This window comes from Mercenaria mercenaria, chromosome 3 (assembly GCF_021730395.1).
Source record: "Mercenaria mercenaria strain notata chromosome 3, MADL_Memer_1, whole genome shotgun sequence".
NCBI classification, from domain to species: domain Eukaryota; kingdom Metazoa; phylum Mollusca; class Bivalvia; order Venerida; family Veneridae; genus Mercenaria; species Mercenaria mercenaria.
The window spans coordinates 51,155,332-51,175,819 of NC_069363.1; the positions used below are offsets into that span (position 1 = coordinate 51,155,332).

General features: G+C 33.5%; 2 protein-coding genes across 2 annotated transcripts in view; one reads left to right on the plus strand and one right to left on the minus strand.

The window, feature by feature from the left end:
- LOC128555627 (transient receptor potential cation channel subfamily A member 1 homolog) overlaps positions 1-17,794 on the minus strand; it is a 40,505-nt gene extending 22,711 nt beyond the window's left edge. Inside the window, exon 1 of the mRNA XM_053538471.1 lies at positions 17,714-17,794. The gene's annotated coding sequence lies outside the window, so the exon portion shown is untranslated. The remainder of the gene's footprint in view (positions 1-17,713) is intronic.
- The window catches only part of LOC123523501 (uncharacterized), a 50,197-nt gene that overhangs the window by 6,569 nt on the left and 23,140 nt on the right, over positions 1-20,488 (plus strand). The gene's annotated exons all lie outside the window — the stretch shown is intronic.

Genomic DNA, 20,488 nt, shown 5'->3' on the forward strand with positions numbered 1-20,488 from the left:
CACAAACATGACTTTACCCGTCTTAAATTTAGCAAAAACTATATATGTGAGATCTAGTTATTTCTGTGAAATACCCGTTTTAGGCAAAACGTTAACATAAAGGTAATGAAAGCTTAAATGCTTTGTTCCTATTATTATTTCGTACCGAAATTTTATGTATATCCTATTTCTTTTCGCAGAGACGTGTGCAGCAAGACAGACGAAAAGAGGAAGAACTTGTAAGTGTGTAATCATGTTTGAAAAAATATTTTTGAATGTTTAGATTATTGAACGTACATTAAAAGCAATTGTAAAACAATTAAAATCTTTTAAATGTTCATTATATTCAACAAATGACCAAGGCCTTCGAGTGGTTTGTCGTCTTATTTGTCATGGTTCAGACTTTAGGTGCGCAGGAATTGAAGGTTAAATATCTAAGCATATGAACGATGAACCGTGGTTAATTAGACATTAGACGATAAACCACAAGAAGGCATTGATTGTTTTCATTATTAAATGTCCATTAAAATATATGAATGAAACATATGCTTGGTTTCATTTATCCCAGTAATTATGAACTGCACATCAAGCGGCAATTTGACGCCATAATGCTCTCTTAACCATTTTTGGTTGCAGAATATACAGAGCTTGATTTTCTTCTTTGTTTAGCAGGCAGTCAAATCGAGCAATGTTAGAATGAATTATCACTGAAATACTGAATATTATTTTTTCTAGAAAACAATTAGTATATTTTCTTTTCAGAGAAGAAGAAAGCAAGAATACGAAAAGCAGAAAGAATTAGAGGTATGCCGAAAATAATTGAATAGTTACTACATTCTTAATATTATTTAAGATCTTGATATTCTTTTAATACAACAGATTTATATTCGGAGAACCGATTTTAAAGATGGACAAGAGACAGCATTGGGTGTCTTATAGGCTGGCTACCGACTAGATAATTTTTTCAAACTTTTTAACAATACGTTTTTAATTTCTACAGAATAGGTATTCTTTTTTAAATTTTTTAACAATATTTTTCTTTTCTTTTATTCTCGCTTTTACTATCTTAACAAAATTCCCCTTAGCTCTGATTATGTTTTGAGAAGAAATGGATCATAATTATACAAAATGTAAATAGCCACAGGAGTTATCTCCTATGAAAAACGTAAGATCTGAAGACAGACTAGGTGTCTTCGCATGAATGTGTAGTAACATACGAACTTTATAAGTGCTAATGTTAAATCTTGAACGTCCTTTCTCCATTATGGCTTTTTACTCGACTTGCTTGTCGTAAGTAAATGGCCTCTATGATTATGCGTATTGGTCAGTAGATATAATGTCAACATCACAAGTTTCCATTTATGATTACCGCACTCTCAAGCCTTCAGTTCTCAAAACATTTAACAGATAATGTGGTCACTAAATGATCATTATGGTTAGGAGGTGAATCAGTCAGAAAGTAAAATCGTTGTCTGAAGATGATCTTTGTTGTGTCGGTAGATTAAAAGTGAAAGTTAAAGCGATACTGACAGCTTGAGAGAACAAATAGTTTCTTATCAAAAACTGGAAAATAGTTAACTAAGAACATATGATTATTGCTTGTGCTCAGTAGATCAGACATATTTTATTGGAGTTCTGTATGTCAAAACTCAAAGTGACCTACAGACAGAATTGTTTAAGATCTATAGCTGGAAAAACGCATTGGTCTTGCTAATACGTTTTTATAGCATTAATGCGCATGGTTAGTTTCTGACACTTTTAACATTATTCTTGTTCTTATGTCAAAGTTCCAGATCAAGGCATAATTGAGACTGAAAATTATACAACCAGGTTACTCCGACAGGCTACCAGTTGGGGCATGTGTACTTCACTAAAATCTTTTGTTTAAGAGTTCAAAGAGAAATGTCATTCTATATGAAACATAAAATACAAACAAACGATTCCTGTGTTCACTGAGAAAACTGACTTTATTCACCTTACAACAAAAGATCAATCACCCTGTAATGTATAATAGTAACGTGTTTAAATTGTCGTCACAGAGGTGCATGGTCGATGCTCGGTAAACCTTATTTGTATTAAATAGCTTGACTTATAATGACGATGATTTCTTTTAATTATTTATTGAGATTTACCGTTATACAATGTATTTGTTTTTCAACTGAGTCCTATTTATAAGTTTATGTTTGGATCATTAAACAAAGCGGCTAAAATATGTTTAGGAATATACAGAAAATATAATTATTTATGGGCATGTTTGCTAATATCAGAATTGCATATATATATAAAGCATTTTGCAGAAAATTAACATATCAAATTGGACGGAAGAAGTCAATAGAGGATGTAAGTTTGAACAAATTTAACCATAACATAGCTTTACACTTCTGAAATTTACAAAACTTATTCTGATAACAAAGAATCTGTGTTTGAGGTCTAGCTTTTTCTGTCAAGTTATAATTTTCCGATAGGTTTTTGGCAAAACGTTAACGAAACGGGAATGAACGCTAAAATACTTTGTACAAATGCATGTTATTATTGTTTTTTAACGAAATATCTATATATATGTGAACTATTTTACAGAGACGTAAACAACAAGACAGAAGAAAGGAAGAAGAGCTGGTACGTATGCATTTATGTTTGAAACAAAAAGATTTCCAAATGTTTGAAGTATCAAACGCACAATAAAGGCAACTGTTAAGCTCTTCGGAATATTGAGTGCATTGTATTATCAACTCCATAATGAGTAGTATTTTTTCTCTAGAAAATAATTAACATATTTTCTTTTCAGAGAAGAAGAAAGCAAGAATACGAAAAGCAAAAAGAATTAGAGGTATGTTGAATTACAATATTATAGGATAGTTACTACATTCTCAATATAATATCAAATGTTGATATTCTTCTAATACAACATTTTTACTTCCGGAGGACCGAGTGTTAAGGCGGACAAGATTTACATACAATCAAGACATCAAGACAAGGAGGGTACTACAATTATCGTCAGACATTCTTCACAATCGAGTCCAAATATATAAGCTACTAACTATGCGGTTCTTTTTAAAAAGTGGAGTGTTTCCTGATCACACGGCTCTTTTTGGCACACGATCACATGATATACGTGCAGTTCACCGCAAGTTACCAAAAATAACAAAAAACACTGTATTGTAATGCAAAGACGTATGTTTTTAAAGAAAGTAAAATCTCTTTTCAGCGAAGAAAAAACGACGGTCAAAGACAGAGAGAAACAGGGGTAAGAGAATAAACACTTTCATAACTGTTAATTAATTAATTTATACCCATTGATTTTGAAGCGCATGTTGTGACGCCAAGATTATATTCTAAATTTCAATTAGACACTTCTCAAGAAAAGTGTGTTTTTTTTGTCTTTTTGCAGCAACAAAGAAGAAATAATGATCCAAGACTTGCAGAAACAGAAGTAAGACATAAAATGTTTATAGCAATAAAATATTTATTAAATATCTATTTCGAAAACTGAAACATGATTTGAAACAATATTTCATCTGTCTTTAATTTGACAGCTTCTTTCTATATTTATTCACATTCTTTATATTGACGTTTCTTGAAAATGTATTATTTCGAAATACTGGTTTGGTCGAAACAATTGTTATGTTTCCTGAATATTCCTCTGACATGGCGTGTGACATATTAGGAAGGAAATGGAGTATAACAGATATCAAGGAATCATTCTGTTTAGATAACATTATATCAAGTAGAGGTATAAAGATCATTATTTCATCTTATGAATTAAAATCAATATCTGAAAGGCAGTGACTAGTGCAGCTTTGTAGGGAATGTGTGTTGTTGTTAAAGTTATTGAATATCATTAACGCTTACAAACAAGCTAGAAAAATGATGATATACTGATCGATGAATGTGAAACACCACCGCTCGAGCATGAATGGCTCGAGCCACTGGGCTTGTGCAAGCAATTCATGTGGTCCCGGTCGATTTGATTCTATTTCCTATGTGAAGGCACAATTGCTGGATCAAACACTGGTAACTCAATCGTTCGAGCTTGAAACCTAATCCATGTGTATTATTCTACTCTTAGTTGCTACCAGCACATTTCCAGCTCTGGGGTCATATCATTGTTCTCTAGCACTTTGCACAAAACCTTTTTTTTTATATTGTCCATACCAAACAACGGCTGTCAGATTCTGACATACATTTTGTATTAGGTCAGTCTATGTCTAACCCTGGTGCATATTTTTATTTTCAAACCATGTTCATGGCTACTATGTTGCATCAATATTGCCAATCCTAGACAACCTAGTGAACGACCTAATCATAGAGGGATGGCTAGGTCGCTTGATGTTGAATCTTTTAAACCATGTTCACGGCCTGTAAACACTGGCTCGTCCTCTTTGAGGAGATGAGTTGAAAAAAGAGCCAATGATACTTCCGAGGAGGCGCTAATGACCGGAACTTAATGCAGAATGTAAACAAAGAAGAAGGGTGAGTTGATTGTTTCATTTCTCAGATAAATGTAAGGCCCTATTTCAAAAAATAGCAAATGTAGTTCCACTCAGAAATGATTATACTTTTTATTTATGCAGGCCATTTTGCAAGGTAAATGCATACCTTGACGTGAGAACTTTTGAAAGTTCGAAAATGGGGCAAGTTCGAACCAAAAGTGGAGATTTACCCATATATTTCGCCCTAATTTACACAAATAAGAGTAAACATACATTGTACCAATTTTTCCCATAATGGTATGTTAAATCTCAATTATTTATGTGTTTTAACGACGGGTTTTATCCCTCTATGTTCAATTTTGGCTAAGAGGAGGAGCCAAAGCCTTGGAGGAGGCGCAAAAGTCCAGAGTCGGAGCCACTTACAAGTTCTTTTCCTGGGTGATTAACACTCGTATAAAGCGTTTTCGTTCTCGCAATGTAGTATCTATTTCTTTTTAATGTTTGTAATTTGATGCTTGAAATTGTATTATACTACCCAAATGCACATACTCTTACCTAAAATAACAAGAGCTGTCCACAAGAATTGACTCTGAATTAGAGCTTTGCCAAAAAAAAACTTTATAAAACTTAAAAATCTAAGTTAAAAATGGGCATAACTCTGTCAAAATTCAAACAGAGTTATAGGGATTGTTTCTCCTGGTGTAGACTTTGATAGTAAATAACTGTTTTAAGTTTCAAGTCAATAGTTCCATTCACTACTAAATTAGACCAACAAAGATGAGCTTATAAATGTGTGTAAATATATCAAAGAGGCAATCAAAAAACCCATGTCATTGTATTTTCACTTCCTTTGTTAATTGCATTATATTTGATTATATATTATATGTCTAGGTATCTCTTTTCTAGTTAATAACACGTTTGTCACTTTCTTTAAAATTGTATGAACGTGACTGTGTATATTGTAATATTGGTGTTTAGACGATGTACGAAGTACAATTCTCAATAAAATTCTGTTCTGTTCTGTTCGGTTCTGTTTGATAGTAACAATGATATTTGATGCTATCAAAAGGGTTAACCAAAAGGGCTTAACCAAAAATTCTATGTTAAAAAGGGGCATAACTCCATCAAAATTCAAATCAGTTATAGGGATTGTTTCTCATGATGTAGACTTTGATAGTAAATAACCATTTTAAGTTTCAAGTCAATAGCTTTGATAGTAACAGAGATATTTGACTTTATAAAAAAATAACCAAAGGCGACGCCGACGGCGGTGCGAGTGCAATAGCTCTACTTTTTCTTCGAAAAATCGAGCTAAAAATATATGTGTATGTATCAATGCAACAACTACATAGTTTAATGTTAAATGGTCAATTTTATTTTAAATGTTTGAAAGGAATCGCAAAGAAAGGATGCCCAATTCTGTATGATATTATTACCTTTGTTCGCTCCAGATTAGTCTGTTTAAAAGTATCAACATACATGTTTCCTTACAAACGTTATTTAAATAAAATTAAACAATTGTATTTATAATTCTGTAACTGTAAGCTCAGTAACGGTCAATACCCATTCTGACTACGTAGCATTAATTAAAAGTCTGACATCAAATATTGCCTCAACAGATGGCACCCTATTTACAAACTCCCAGTACTAAATAATAACTTAATATGACTTTGACTGCAGAACGACTGACAAACGGACAAGGCTAAGACAAAACCTATTTGCGGTTCGACCGGGGAATAAATATCTAACTTTTTCAGTTTCATTGTTATCGTTAGAACATCTGGGAGAAGTATTTTGAGTGTTAGCATTTTCTCATATATGTAATCGAATTAAGCAATTTACAAGTAAACAAATATATTTATTTAGCATTTGTAAGTACCTAGTGAAGCACATATTGCAATTGCATTTCAAGACTACCACAACGTTGACACTAACTATTAAAAATCCAAAATGCGTTGGACACGAAAACCGTTGTGCATTAGGAAATGTCCCTTACATAGAAAATATCATAATTATACAACTTATAACGCCATGATAGCCCATCATTAGACAAGTGCAAAAGAAAAGAGAAGTGCAAATATCTCGTAATACATTCTAAATGAATAGGATGTTGTTACAATCTCATCCATCAGATGTTTGTCACAATCCAAGGGAATCATGATAAAGCTCTGGTATGTGGGAATTGATGATACATTAAAAAAATCTCAATTTCGAAGTGCTTTGGCTCCCACTCCGGTTCTTAGCGCCTCCTCTGCGGCGATGGCTCCTCCACATGGTGATAAATGCACATGTACGGGATAAACACGCTAGTAAACCACCAAAGTCATGCAGCAGTAAGATATGCTTTTCAGCAAGATTGATGCAGGGACTATAAAATCTTAAATTTGTGTAAATTAGGGCGAAATATATGGGAAATTGTCTACTTTTGGTTTGGACTTGCCCTATTTTCCAATTTTCAAAAGTTCTCACGTCAAGGAATGCATTTACCTTGCAAAATGGCCTGCATGTATAAAAAGTATAATTATTTCTGAATGCAACTACATTGTCTATTTTTTGAAATAGGGCCTTAAATTTGTCTGAGAAAGGAAACAATCAACTCACCCTTCTTCTTTGTTTACATTCTGCATTAAGTTCCGGTCATTAGCGCCTCCTCGGAAGTATCATTGGCTCTTTTTTCAACTCATCTCCTCAAAGAGGATGAGCCAGTGATGTTGTAATGCCAGGTTGACTCCTGGCTATACAAAGTCTCACACTAAAAGGATTAATATCGTTTTATTTTCTGTCTTTTGTGATAATGGAGTCCATTTAATTTCATTTCAATAGGTTTGCGTTTGAGTAGGTGCTAAGGAGCGTCAGGAGTGTAGCACTTATTATACGCCCGAAGGGACGTATTATGTTATGACGCTGGTGTCCGTCTGTCCGTTAGCAATTTCGTGTCCGCTCTGTAACTCTTGAACTCCTTGAAGGATTTCAAGGAAACTTGACACAAATGTTCACCACACTGAGACGGCGTGCAGACCGCATGTTCCGGATGTCTCACTTCAAGGTCAAGGTCACAGTTAGGAGTCAAAGGTCATATCTGTTTTTTTCGTGTCCGCTCTGTAACTCTTGAACCCCCTGAAGTATTTCAAAGAAACTTGACACAAATGTTCATCACACCAAGACGACGTGCAGAGTGCATGTTCTGGATGGCTCGCTTCAAGGTCAAGGTCACAATTAGGAGTCAAAGGTCATATCAGTTTGTTTCGTGTCCGCTCTGTAACTCTTGAACCCCTTGAAGTATTTCAAAGAAACTTGGCAGAAATGTTCACCACACTGAGACGACGTGCAGAGCGCATGCTTTGGGTGTCTCGCTTCAAGGTCAAGGTCACAATTAGGAGTCAAAGGTCATAACAGTTTTTTTCGTGTCCGTTCTGTAACTCTTGAACCCCTTGAAGTATTTCAAAGAAACTTGACACAAATGTTCACCACACCAAAACAACGTGCAGAGCGCATGTTTCGGATGACTCGCTTCAAGGTCTAGGTCACACTTAAGTGTCAAATGTCATATATGACTTTGTTTTGTGTATATTGCTCTGCATTGCAGTGCTCTTGTTTTTATTTGGCAGATCTCTTTTTTGTTCTCTTACAATAATTTTTTTTAATTACTTCCGTTTTATGTTACTATAAATAGTTTATTTTGAAACTTTTTTATTATTGGCCGTAGGGAAAAACCGAGACCACTTTTCTGTGGTACAACATGGATGGTACCTCAAATTTTTAGGTGTATTTTTACATACCTATACCTAATAAGGATTTTTTTGTGGACTTTGAATATTTTTTTGTGGACTTAAATTTGTTTTTTGAAGTTTTCCTTTTGTTGTTCTAGTCCTTTGGTCTACAACAGTCAAGTTCTTTAAATTTTGCTCCCATCCTATGATGTAATCTTTCCGGCGTATATTGCCCCGCTTGGCGGAGCTCTTGTTACCTCTTATAAAAAAAAACTCAATCAATCCGTGTCTGCGATTATTTTGCATGGTTGTGTTTTATGCTTTCAAGGGATATAATTGTAGATTTTATCATTTATTTAATTTCTAAAAACAAATGAAAATACATTTGTTCAGATACCATTCATTGTTTTTATTGGAAAATGTATGTATATATATATTTAAGTATTAAAACTATATTGCAGAGGCTAAAACAACAAGGCAGAAGAAAAGAGGAGGAGGCGGTAAGTGTTTAAAATGTTTGTGGAAATTTAAAGGTCTTGAAGTAAACATGTATATTGGAATAAGCACTTAAATGTTTGATTACAAGCGCAACACTCGTTTTATGTAAAACAGTACAGTGGTAAAGACACACGTAAGAATCTGTCATATCATGTTTCCTTCCGTTCCATATACAGCTTCAATTGTTTATGTTTATCTTGTAACTGAATTGAACATCTGTCAAACTGTAAAGATGGACATATTCTAACAATTAAACCGCCGTTAAAATGGTCTTTTAACACTTTAAAGTATCATTTTCTAGAGAAAATAAGTAACAGGCACACTATCATTCCAGAGAAGAAGAAAAAAAGAATACGAAAGACAACAAGAATTAGCGGTATGTTAATATACGAAAAATACTATTAGAATAAAGATATAGAAACTGAATTTACCGATATGTTACACAGCTTTGGGAGGCATGCCAAATACAACAATGACCTTACCTATATATCAGACATTCTCAATTATGACGTTTTCCTCCTTTTCCTCATATATCATTAATCGAGGTGGTCAAACTGACCACAGGAAAAGGAAGGTGCAAACAATCTAGCGATAAAACCGACAGAATTAGATTTGTGGTTACAATTTCTGTTCGAAACAATGAACGTAAGTGTAATACTCAATGTTTGAAATTTAGACTCGGTGCTACTTTACTCGTGTCATCAAAGTTTGCACAGTCTGGCAAACTACGTTGGTGGTATGGGATAGCAGCATTTGAAAGTTGTGGTTCACTATCTTTTCACACCCTAAATGAAACTCATTCTAAATTCAAGATGGCAGACGTACCTTAAATATAGGAATGAAATTTCCGTGTGGAATCCAAGTATTGCTAAATATGGACTGCACGAGTAAAATGAACGTGTATATTAATCGTTTTGTTATAAACGCATTTTTCCTCGCGTAGTTCAATATTAAATAGTCAAATATGAAACAAAACATTGGACTAAACCTGAAAAATAATGTACTTACCCCCCTTGAAATCAGTCCAAAATAAAAATTAAAAGTACTGCGAGGGAAAAGACATGACGTCAGGCCCGTGTTCTAATTTTAGTTCAATTTCGGAAACAGCCATTGTATTGTAGAAATTAATTATAATAAGACTGTTTTGATTGCAGTTGAATTGATCACTTGTCTAAAATATATTTTTACTTTCTTTTTTCCCCTTCCGTTTATATCATTTATGAAAAGAAACTGAATTAATAAATATTTCTATATTCTTACAGAGGAGAGAACAATATGATGCACGTGGCTTTGAAGACGGAGGCGAGGTTGGTCTTACAAAAGATATATCACATGTATTAAATAATCCAATATCCGAAACAATAAAATCAGAATAGCAACAGTTTAAAACATATCTTGAGATGGAATGTCATACCTCTGGCATCCCATTTTCACACAATCATCATATTTTTATTGCAGTTCTTTACTTTATTTTATAAAAAGCGAATTTCTACATCAAAACGGGTACATATTTAAGAAATTAAAATGAATTAGTCTCCGTTAAGTAACCAAATACGGAAACACATTGATTGTATCTAGAAACTGACTGAAATGTTCTGTTTGATCTTATGGAACATATCAGCACGTATGCTTCTGAGTACTAGTAGCCTTATATACAGACGACGTTCCAAATTAACTGAGTTGAAGTAGGATAGCAATATTGCATTCAGCAAAAGCAGTAAAATTAAAACAAAACTTAGAAAAGAAAATGTGAACACTCAGAATAACAATACAAATCAATATGATATAGACTGCTGTAAAGTTGACATTATTAGTATACATGTAGATGCAGCATTTTCAACACGTATAATGCTAATTCAAGACACAATATAACAACGGCAGTTTTGTGGGAGATAAGGGATAGAATGTTCTGAGATACTTGATGAGTAGTAATTAAATCGCTCCGAAAAAGGTTTATAGTTGAATATTAATTTTGTAGAGAGGAAGACAAAACAGAAGACAATATAAAAATGAAAGGCAAAATGAAATTGAGATTAACCACTTTGCTACAAATGTATCTTAAATGTACTGACCGCAAGATTTTGGCTAAATACTGACTACGGCAATGAACATTTTCCTGCGGTCTTAATTAATATACCACGGAGAAATACGTACTTAACGGTTGTTTAATATAAAACTTTATAATTAAGGCAGTTTACCCCGTTACAACCGCTTTTCAGTTTTGAATGGAAAAATAATAAAAACAACTAATTCTTATGTATTTCCGTAACATTTGATGTTACGTCAGTGAGTAAGTTTCAAAGCCTTCTTGAGAAATATAGCAAGAATTTTCTGATATCTGAAAAAGAAGTGGTTTTTTTTGTCTTTGTTGTTGCACGATTTGAATGTCAGTGCATTTAAATGATTTGTTATGTCTCTTTAGAGTTTTTCTTTTAAAAAATTTAAGTTTCAAACAATTCAACAGGTTATCGTATGCAGAAATGTGCCATCATAATTTCCTAAGAATCTTCTTATATATTTAGTTATCATAACATTTGACTTCCAAGATGGAAGAAAAGTAGCAGAAAAGTAATTACAAAAGATTCCTGCTATTAAACAAACTCCTGTCTCGAAAAACGGACACAACTCTTACAATTAAATAATTGTTGATCACTTAGAAAATTTCTGCAAAATTTCCTATCAATACAGGAATTTGAAAATTATGAAAATATAAATGCACTCTACCGAATGTCGTCTTTAATGTTACACTTTTACCAACTTTCAATCTGTTGAAACAGAAAGCAAGTACAACTTATTAACAATGAACACAAATGAGCCGCGCCATGAGAAAACCAACATAGTGCGCTTGCAACCAGCATGGATCCAGACCAGCCTGCGCATCCGCGCAATCTGGTCAGGATCCATGCGGTTCGCTTTCAAAGCCTATTGCAATTAGAGAAACCGTTAGCGAACAGCATGGATCCTGGCGCGGCTCAAATTTGAATTGTTTTACCAGGATCTTTAAACTTTTCTATTTTATAGTTGATACCACCAGAAATTATGTATTCTGAAGCAGTAATTATTGACGAAGAGGCGGAGGCACTTTCGTAAATTCTTGAAGTTCCATATACGCTTGGTAAGAATATATGTTTATTAAACTAATTGTGGTTTTCGTCTTAATCTGTCATTTTATGAAGAAACGGTAAAATGCTTAGACCGTCAACATTTTTCTTGACAACGTGTCAAATCTCAGAAAACCGAATATCTGAATCATTTCCATAGTTCCTAATCAATATTATAGTTAAAGTTTCATTGACATAACATGAATGCCTAATCAATTATTATATTATATTTACTTTCTGATAGAAAACAGTAAATCGTTTAAAAGGAAGAATAGCTACTGAGAAAAACATTTAAGATTTTCAAATAATACTTCGTATAGTCAGCTTTGATAACTACGTTTTGTGTATTTTATGCTTTATAAATGTCGATTTTGGTATGAAGTTAGGGACTTCCGTTGGCAATTGGTCAAAGCCGCTGGCTTGAAATCACTTGCCTCGCTTGATATCAGGACATAAAAATGAATCAACTTACCAGTGCGCGAATGGAACTCTGAATCATTTTGCATCATAAAAGGTGGCTTGATTAACGTTACATTGTCTTTAGACAGACACTTATAAAACAATCGGTCACGGTTCCATATAATTCCAAGAATTTATTAAAATACCCACTCTTCGATCGGATGTGAAATGACGAGAGGTCAGCGAACTTGGCCACGCGGCCATGGATGCCTGTTTTATTTTTATATTAATGTTATTACAAGTTAAATCACATGTTCTGTTATATTTGATCTTTTCCCTTAATTATCAAAACACATTCCGATAGCAAACAGATATCTGCAGAAATGTAAGACTATATTTCTTTAAGGTCGAAGATCATTTGTCCAGCATCTCTGATTCTGTGGGAAAATGTCAATTACTTGCAAAGAACATGTATGTACAAAGTTTAGGTTACAAACGTATAGAATAAATTCATCTAAAACATTCAGGTTATAACAAAAAAATAAAATAGGATAGTAAACATAAACGAAGCCTTTTTAATGTAGTGCCATAGACTTTCATTCCTATTATATCATATACGACATACCAAAAGAGCAATGATGTCTTCATAGATAAATCATATTCATATTATGAATTGCAAATTAATATTTATATACAGTGCTTCATAAAAAAGCTTCCTGATCAGGATTATAGTTTTTTATGTGTCTTTGTAAGGATAATACCTGTTTATGTGTATTAACGTCTGCAGAAGCCCGCGGGAATGTTTATGACTGAGACCGAAGGTCGAGGTAACAAACATATCCCAAGAGGTTTCTGCAAACGTTAACAAACAATACAAACGTGTATTGTCGCTATTCTTGCAAAAAAAAAAAACAACATTACACGACGACTAAATCTATCGTTTTAATATATGATGACTTTACGACTCTGGTACATTTTTAATTACCATTCTTTAGTTCCTGGAAACGGTTAACCCGTTTTAAATCTGTTTTACCTCCCCTTATGCAAACATGATAGTACCAATAATTTTTCATATAACTTAAACATTTGGTGAACAGAAGCACAATTTCAAGATAATAACCTTACATTGAGTAATTTTAAGTACGAAAACATTTCGAGTACGGATGAGTTCGAACGTAGCAGCAAGCTTTCAAACAGTTGATATAAATTCACGGAGAAATTAGATAAAAACATACCGACTGATACTTACCAAAATCATTAATATGATTCATAAAAGCAAAAAATCACACAAGTTACACGCGATTCTTAAACATTAGCGGTTATCTACAAAAACGAATCAACGCTGACTTCTAAATGGGGAGTACGAAAATTGTTGGGGGCAGCAGCAAAAAATTTTATGGATTAATTTAATTTTTTTATGCTACAATAAGCGGTTATTGTGAAAGAAACGTGAGGCTTATACCAGATGTCAGTCTGCGCAGAAATACATATACATCCCTGGGAAAGCATTTCAAAAATAAAAATCATGTATTAACAGCATGTGAAATGCCTTGTTTGTACACGGTTTTTCTCTCGTTACTACATGCGTGGATCCATTGAAAAAAGTAGTTTTATCCGAGAATACACAAATGTAGATGCAAACAGATGTGTTTATGGTTCAAGGATATCAGTAACCAAACAAAAACTGAACAAACATGTTGAATATGACATATATTTGGTGAAAGTAGAATTTTTGACCAAAATAATAGTATTTCTATATAATGTATAGTTCTTTGAACAGTTTCAAAAGGTAAAATAATAAAAGCTAAGTACATTTATATTTACAGAGTTTGTTAAACATATTTTACAATTAACCGGTATAAGCTTCTAATGTGTGTTTTTGCAAATGTCCGTTCACTGTGATTGTTTTGCCCTTGTTGTCTATTGCTTTATTTTGTCTATGTTTTATATATTGTATATGTTTATCGTTCACACGTATATCCATACATACATACGCTACTACGGGGTTATGTTTTGGGAGATTTTGTTCTGGCACCGAGGCTTTTCCTATTGGATCATTGTCATTGTTTAATATTATGGTTGCAAATATATACACTAGAGAACTTCAGTTATATACAACTACAAACGCGAATATTGTTTGCATTGTTATGTGCATGTCATTCCCACTTATGCTTCACTTTATTATTTTTCTATAATAATGGCTCATTATTTATTGTGAAGTCTGTTCTAGTTTTGAGATTACATATATGTCAATAAGTTATTAATATTCTCTTGTTTTCCAGAACATTCTACCACAAATAATGATAAAGAGTCTGTTTTTCATGAATCTTCTGATTTATTCTTGGTGGTAAATAAAAGAGCTGGAATCTTCGTAGATGCTTTATAGAGGAAACTGTAAGAGGACAAAGAGAGCATATTAAGTAAGATGTTAATGAAAAACTTTCCTGTATTTCTCAATAACAAAATATTACCGGTTTTGATATTAAACATTTGATGGATTTATGATAAGATTGTGGATTCAAAAAAAATCTTTATAGAGATAATTTATATTCTGTGGATATACTGAATTCAGTTTAGAGTGTGTGAGAAAATTTGAATTAATAGTGTCTGAATCTAAATTGGACCGGAACAGGATTTGGACTATTCTTATATAACATAACAGGACTTAAGGATTAGTTAATATTTTCAAAGATCAGTTAACATTTTTAATGTATTTGAATTTTTACTTTTAAAAATAAACTTCATTTTGTTCATAGTTGATGGTTTGTTTTTCTGTTACTTTTAGTATTTTCGGTAACACTTATTACCCTTAGACTAACAACATTGCTCAATTAATGATGATACTGTTTTATACGCACACAAATGTATTACTTTTATGTTGTAATTTCCCTTATTTGGATGAAAGTGCACTCAGGCAATATCTCACATGGTTAAGCCTACATGTCCTTTTTGATTATGAACTACGCATCAATCTGAAATTACTATTGCCTACTTGACGATTTTACTTTGTACCCACCTGTTTTGCTTTTTCTTTTGTTGGGAGTGCTACACTACCTACCTAACCTTTATGCCAAAATTGAAGACAATACCTTGAATAGTTATAAAGTTATACTCTGGACACAAAATATGATCGACAGATTTGACTTTGCTGTGACCTTTATCTTTGACCAAAAAACCTGATTCATGCATTTTGTATGATGGAAGGCATTGCATTGAGTGGTTGTTAAGTTATGCTCCGGACACGAAATACGAAGGACAAATTTGACGTTTGAGCTCCATTTGTTACCTTGATTGACCTAACCACCTGATTCATTGCTCTGTTGTTTTATAGCCACCTTCTTGTATGCCAAGTTTAAAGTAAATACCTTGAATAGTTATTAAGTTATGCTCCAGATACGAAATACTAAGTTTAAATTTGACCTTGAACTACCTTTGTGACTCCGACCTTGGGCATACCAACCTGATCCATGACCTCCACGCTTCGTCATCAACAAATATCAAAAGATTGAATGGTTACTGAGTCATGCTTCGGACACGAAATATGACTGACGGACAGACGCTTGAGCCATCAAATAATACGGACGTATAAAAATCGATTATCATAGCAGTATTGTTTAATATTTAAAATGATATCTTACACAAATCGTCTTCTGCCCCACGTATTCCATTTGCGATCAATCAGCATTCCGATGACAGGATAGTCTGTAACCTCCTATATTTAGAACAATGGTGTCAGTATCAAAATCAGAAGGATTCAAAGGGCTAAAATTTACGTAATTAGAAATCATCTATTTTGTAACAGCATCTAAAGACGAAGACAGTTTGTAATTATTATACAAAATAAAAAAAAGTGATTCAGTGAGTTTTGGCAAGAATTTATTTGCAAAATCATTCAGAAAAACTATCTACTGTGTTAGTCACACTGTAAATGTTTGATTTCTTTGTATTTCTAAAGAAATGTTAACTTCATGTATAATCATAACCGCCTTCTCAAGGGTCCAAGCTGGGGAAAAAAATACCCGCTCGCTCCATGTAAAATCTACCCGCCTCTGAAAAAATCAAAATTGAGAGAAAAAAAATTCGCTCGCTCGCTCCCATTTTTTATGAAAATTTTCCGAAGAACTATTAATCAATTTGGTATGGCCTAACACGTCTACTTTTTCGTCGGGTAGAGTGTTATATTTTCAGTCCTGCTTGCATTCCTTGAACGCAGTGTTTTTAGCATCGGTAAGAAACAATTCTCTAACATTTTGAAAGAAAAAAAGAATGATAATATAGTTTAATATAATTTTTAGACATGTTTTACTACATGAATACTTTCTTGTGTGAGTAGACATTAGAAGTCTGATGCTGGTAGCCTGCAGTTATCAGATTTCATCTACTGTGAAAGTGTATCCTGCTTGATTAAAATTTAGATCCAGTTTACCTCCAAAGTTTAATTTTAACAGACGAGTGCAAAATGCCTTTACAGGCAGAGGGTCAATCTGCCCAAGGATAAAGTCGATGAAACTACCATTTACCTAAGAACCTCAGACACAGAAGTCGAAAAAGCATGAATAACGCAATAATGTATAAAACATTCTGCAGCACCATTGTACCATCAAATTAATTTGTACTACATGTATATGTTTTTGCTCAAAATGAATCAATAATTTAAGCTATTTGCATCATTTTCCAGGATTGAAAAGCATCAGTTGTGTTATATGAGATAGTAGGTAGTGATTAACTTAGTTCCCTTCTTCTTTAGCCGACATTTTATCGGGTTGAAGACTACTTATATTGCAATTAACACAACATACATGTAACTGTGGTATTCACAGCAGTTTGACCAAAATATTTCGAAGGTATATTGGTTACTTACGAGCAGAGAACAGATGGTGCCAGGTTAGTCTGAAGTCGGACCGTTCGGGAATTTATACTATTTAATCATCTTTTATGATTTATACGCACAGTTATTGTTTACGCATGCAATTTTCTGTGTACATCTAGAATATAAATACGTTTCACAAACGTTTGAATGCTGATACTAAGCTTTGACAAGTTTACTTCAAATATTTAAAACTTCAGATATTGACAGCTGTATTTTCCTTACGTAAAATATGTGATTGACGATTCACGATTAGAATAATTCATTAAAATGTTACACATCAACACTTACTCAGCAGCGACAATGTGTCTGATAAGAAGAGCTCTCATATCGTCAAAGCCTTTTTCAATTGCCACAAGCAGAGCTAATTGTTTACTCTCGCTACAAGCTGGAGTTAATGGATCGAATCTACTCTCCAGGAGCTTCTCGGCTACGGGTAAGAAGTTATGTTCCGCTGCCAAATGCAGTGCACTATACCCACTTTCATCATGGGCAAGTTTGGCGCACTTAGGAGCCTTCTGGTTATGAATGTACGAATTAATTACATCTAGTATCTGCAATATGAAATGCGTATATTTGCATTTATCTCATCGATTTTCTCCAAATATAACATTGTAACACTTTATAAAAAAAGAATGAATTTACAGCGTTTTTATGCATAGGAATACACAATGAGTCGTGCTGTTCAGAACAGTAATTTATGATAAATAAGTATTATACTGAACTTACCCGCTTTTCGGTTTTCTTGAATGTTTTTGCTATCTGTTCTTTACGGTTCTCTGCCTGGTTACAACCTCCACCACTTTTCTGACATGGCAGAATTCGTTATTTTGCCTTTGTCGTAACAGACATCATTCAACAGAATTTAATACTTATTTATCGCAAATAAACTAATGTGTTGAAGTCCAATACATTATTTAAAAGGCAACTACAATTCGTACTTCTTACACTTCTTCAAGGGTAGTTTGTATGACGTTGTCTTCTTTTATATGGAGTCATCTATTTGCTTGAAATTCTGTAGCGTCTGTAAAAGAAATAAAAGTACAAAGGAGGGGTGGGGGGGTGGGGCGGGTGGGGGTCCCAGTTAGGTGTCTGCGCAAAATGTTTTTTGATTTTATTTATACTTTGTGGTAATATACCTACATGTATTAAGTTTCATTAACAAGTGTTACTGTTTCAAGTTTTGACTTTCTTTTATAGATATTCACATTTAAAGTGGGTGGGGTAATCTGACATGTGACCAGCCAGGAACACAATATCTGTTATTTTTTAAAAAAATAGTTCTAACTTTTTACCTGAAACTTTCATGATAAAATAAGTATGCAATGGACATTCACACAACATGTTGCATTTTAAATTGTACTGAATACTTTTTTCAGCACAGAGCCACAAAGTGGTCTAATCAAATTTACTGATTTTCAATGGACGAATTTCACCCAAAAGCTAAAACATTTTTTATTAGTTGAGATATTAAGGTGTTATTTTCAGCAGATATTGTAAACTAAATAAACATAAAAATGACAGTATATCAGTATACTCTGATTAATATTGGAAGAGTGGTACACTCTCAAACTGGGTAAAAGTGGGTGGGGTAAATAAATATTCGAAGCAACACTACAAAAATTGTGCAGTTGTTACGAAATGGCCTCAGATTGTCTATTACTATCTTAATTGTGCCCCCCATGAGTGGTGGGGGCATATAGATTTGCTCTTTTCTGTGCGTCCGTCCGTCCATCAGTCCGTGCGTCCGTCCGAAGTTCGTGACGCGCCTAGCTCAAAAAGTATTTGATATAAATTGATGAAACCTTGCAAGATTCTTTATCATGATATGAACTTGCGCACCTTCTATTTTTCGTCTGGCTCCGCCCCCTTATTTTAGAGTTACTGCCCCTGAAATAGTAAAAAATGCACATTTTTACCTTGAGACACGCCTAGCTCTAAAAGTATTTGATATAAATTGATGAAATCTTGCATGAGTCTTTATAATGATATGAACCTGCACACCTCCTACTTTTTGTCTGGCTCCGCCCCCTATTTCTAGAGTTATGGCCCCTGAAATAGTAAAAAATGCACATTTTCACCTTGTGACACGCCTAGCTCAAAAAGTACTTGATATAGATTCATGAAACCTTGCCTTAGTCTTAATCATGATATGAATTTGCGCATCTCCTATTTTTAATCTGGGTCCGCGCCCTATTTCTAGAGTTATGGCCCCTGAAATAGTCAAAAATGCACATTTTCACCTTGTGACACGCCTAGCTCAAAAAATATTTGATATAAATTGATGAGTGTTTATCATGATATGAACTTGCGCACCTACTATTTTTTATCTGGGTCTGCCCCCTATTTCCAGAGTTATGGCCCCTGAAATAGTAAAAAAATGCACACCCTGCGCCTACAGACACATTCTAGTTTAATTAAATACAGACTTGGTTGATAAATTTTAACAAAAAATTTTTCTCTTTAATAAGACTTTATACATGTGTGCTATGGAAAAATCAATGCAGAAAATTTAATGTTAATTTGAATAATAGCTTTCCTCAAAATATACTGCCTCAGGCAAAACATTTTGTTAAATACTTTGAGCTTTCAGGGTTAATTTGGTTTGTCTACATGTCATGTTCAAGGTCCATGCTTTTTCCATGACACACATGTATAAAGTGGGATTTTTTTTTTAATTTATCAATCAATGTGGTATTTCATAAAATTAAGATAGTAATAGACAATCTGAGGCCTTTGCTTAACAACTGCACAATATCTGTAGTGTTGCTTCGAATATTTATTTACCCCACCCACTTTTTCCCAGTTTAAGAGTGTACCACTCTTCCAATATTAATCAGAGTGTACTGAAATACTGTCATTTTAATGTTTATTTAGTTTACAATATCTGCTGAAAATAACACCTTAATATCTCAACTAATGAAAAATGTTTTAGCTTTTTGGTAAAGTTCGTCCATTGAAAATCAGTAAATTTGATTAGACCACTTTGTGGCTCTGTGATGAAAAAAGTATTCAGTACAATTTAAAATGCAACATGTTGTGTGAATGTCCATTGCTTAGTTATTTTATCATGAAAGTTTCAAGTAAAAAGTTAGAACCATTTTAAAAAAAATAACAGAAATTGTGTTCCTGGCTGGTCACATGTCAGATTACCCCACCCACTTTAAATGTGAATATCTATAAAAGTAAGTCAAAACTGGTAACAGTAACACTTGTTAATGAAACTTAATACATGTAGGTATATTACCGCAAAGTATAAATAAAATCAAAAAACATTTTGCGCAGACACCTAACTGGGACCCCCCCCCCCCCCCCCCCCCTCTTTTCTTATACGATTTACAATATTGTTAAATAAACATAACAATTGTTGAAAAGGTTTATTTCATTTCCAAATGTAGACATGTCTGAAATTTAGAAGTTGATAAAACCGTTGGCTTTAACAAGAATTATTGGTAACCCTGTATTTAGGCGGTTGTTATAACAGCGTCAGGATCATACGCACAT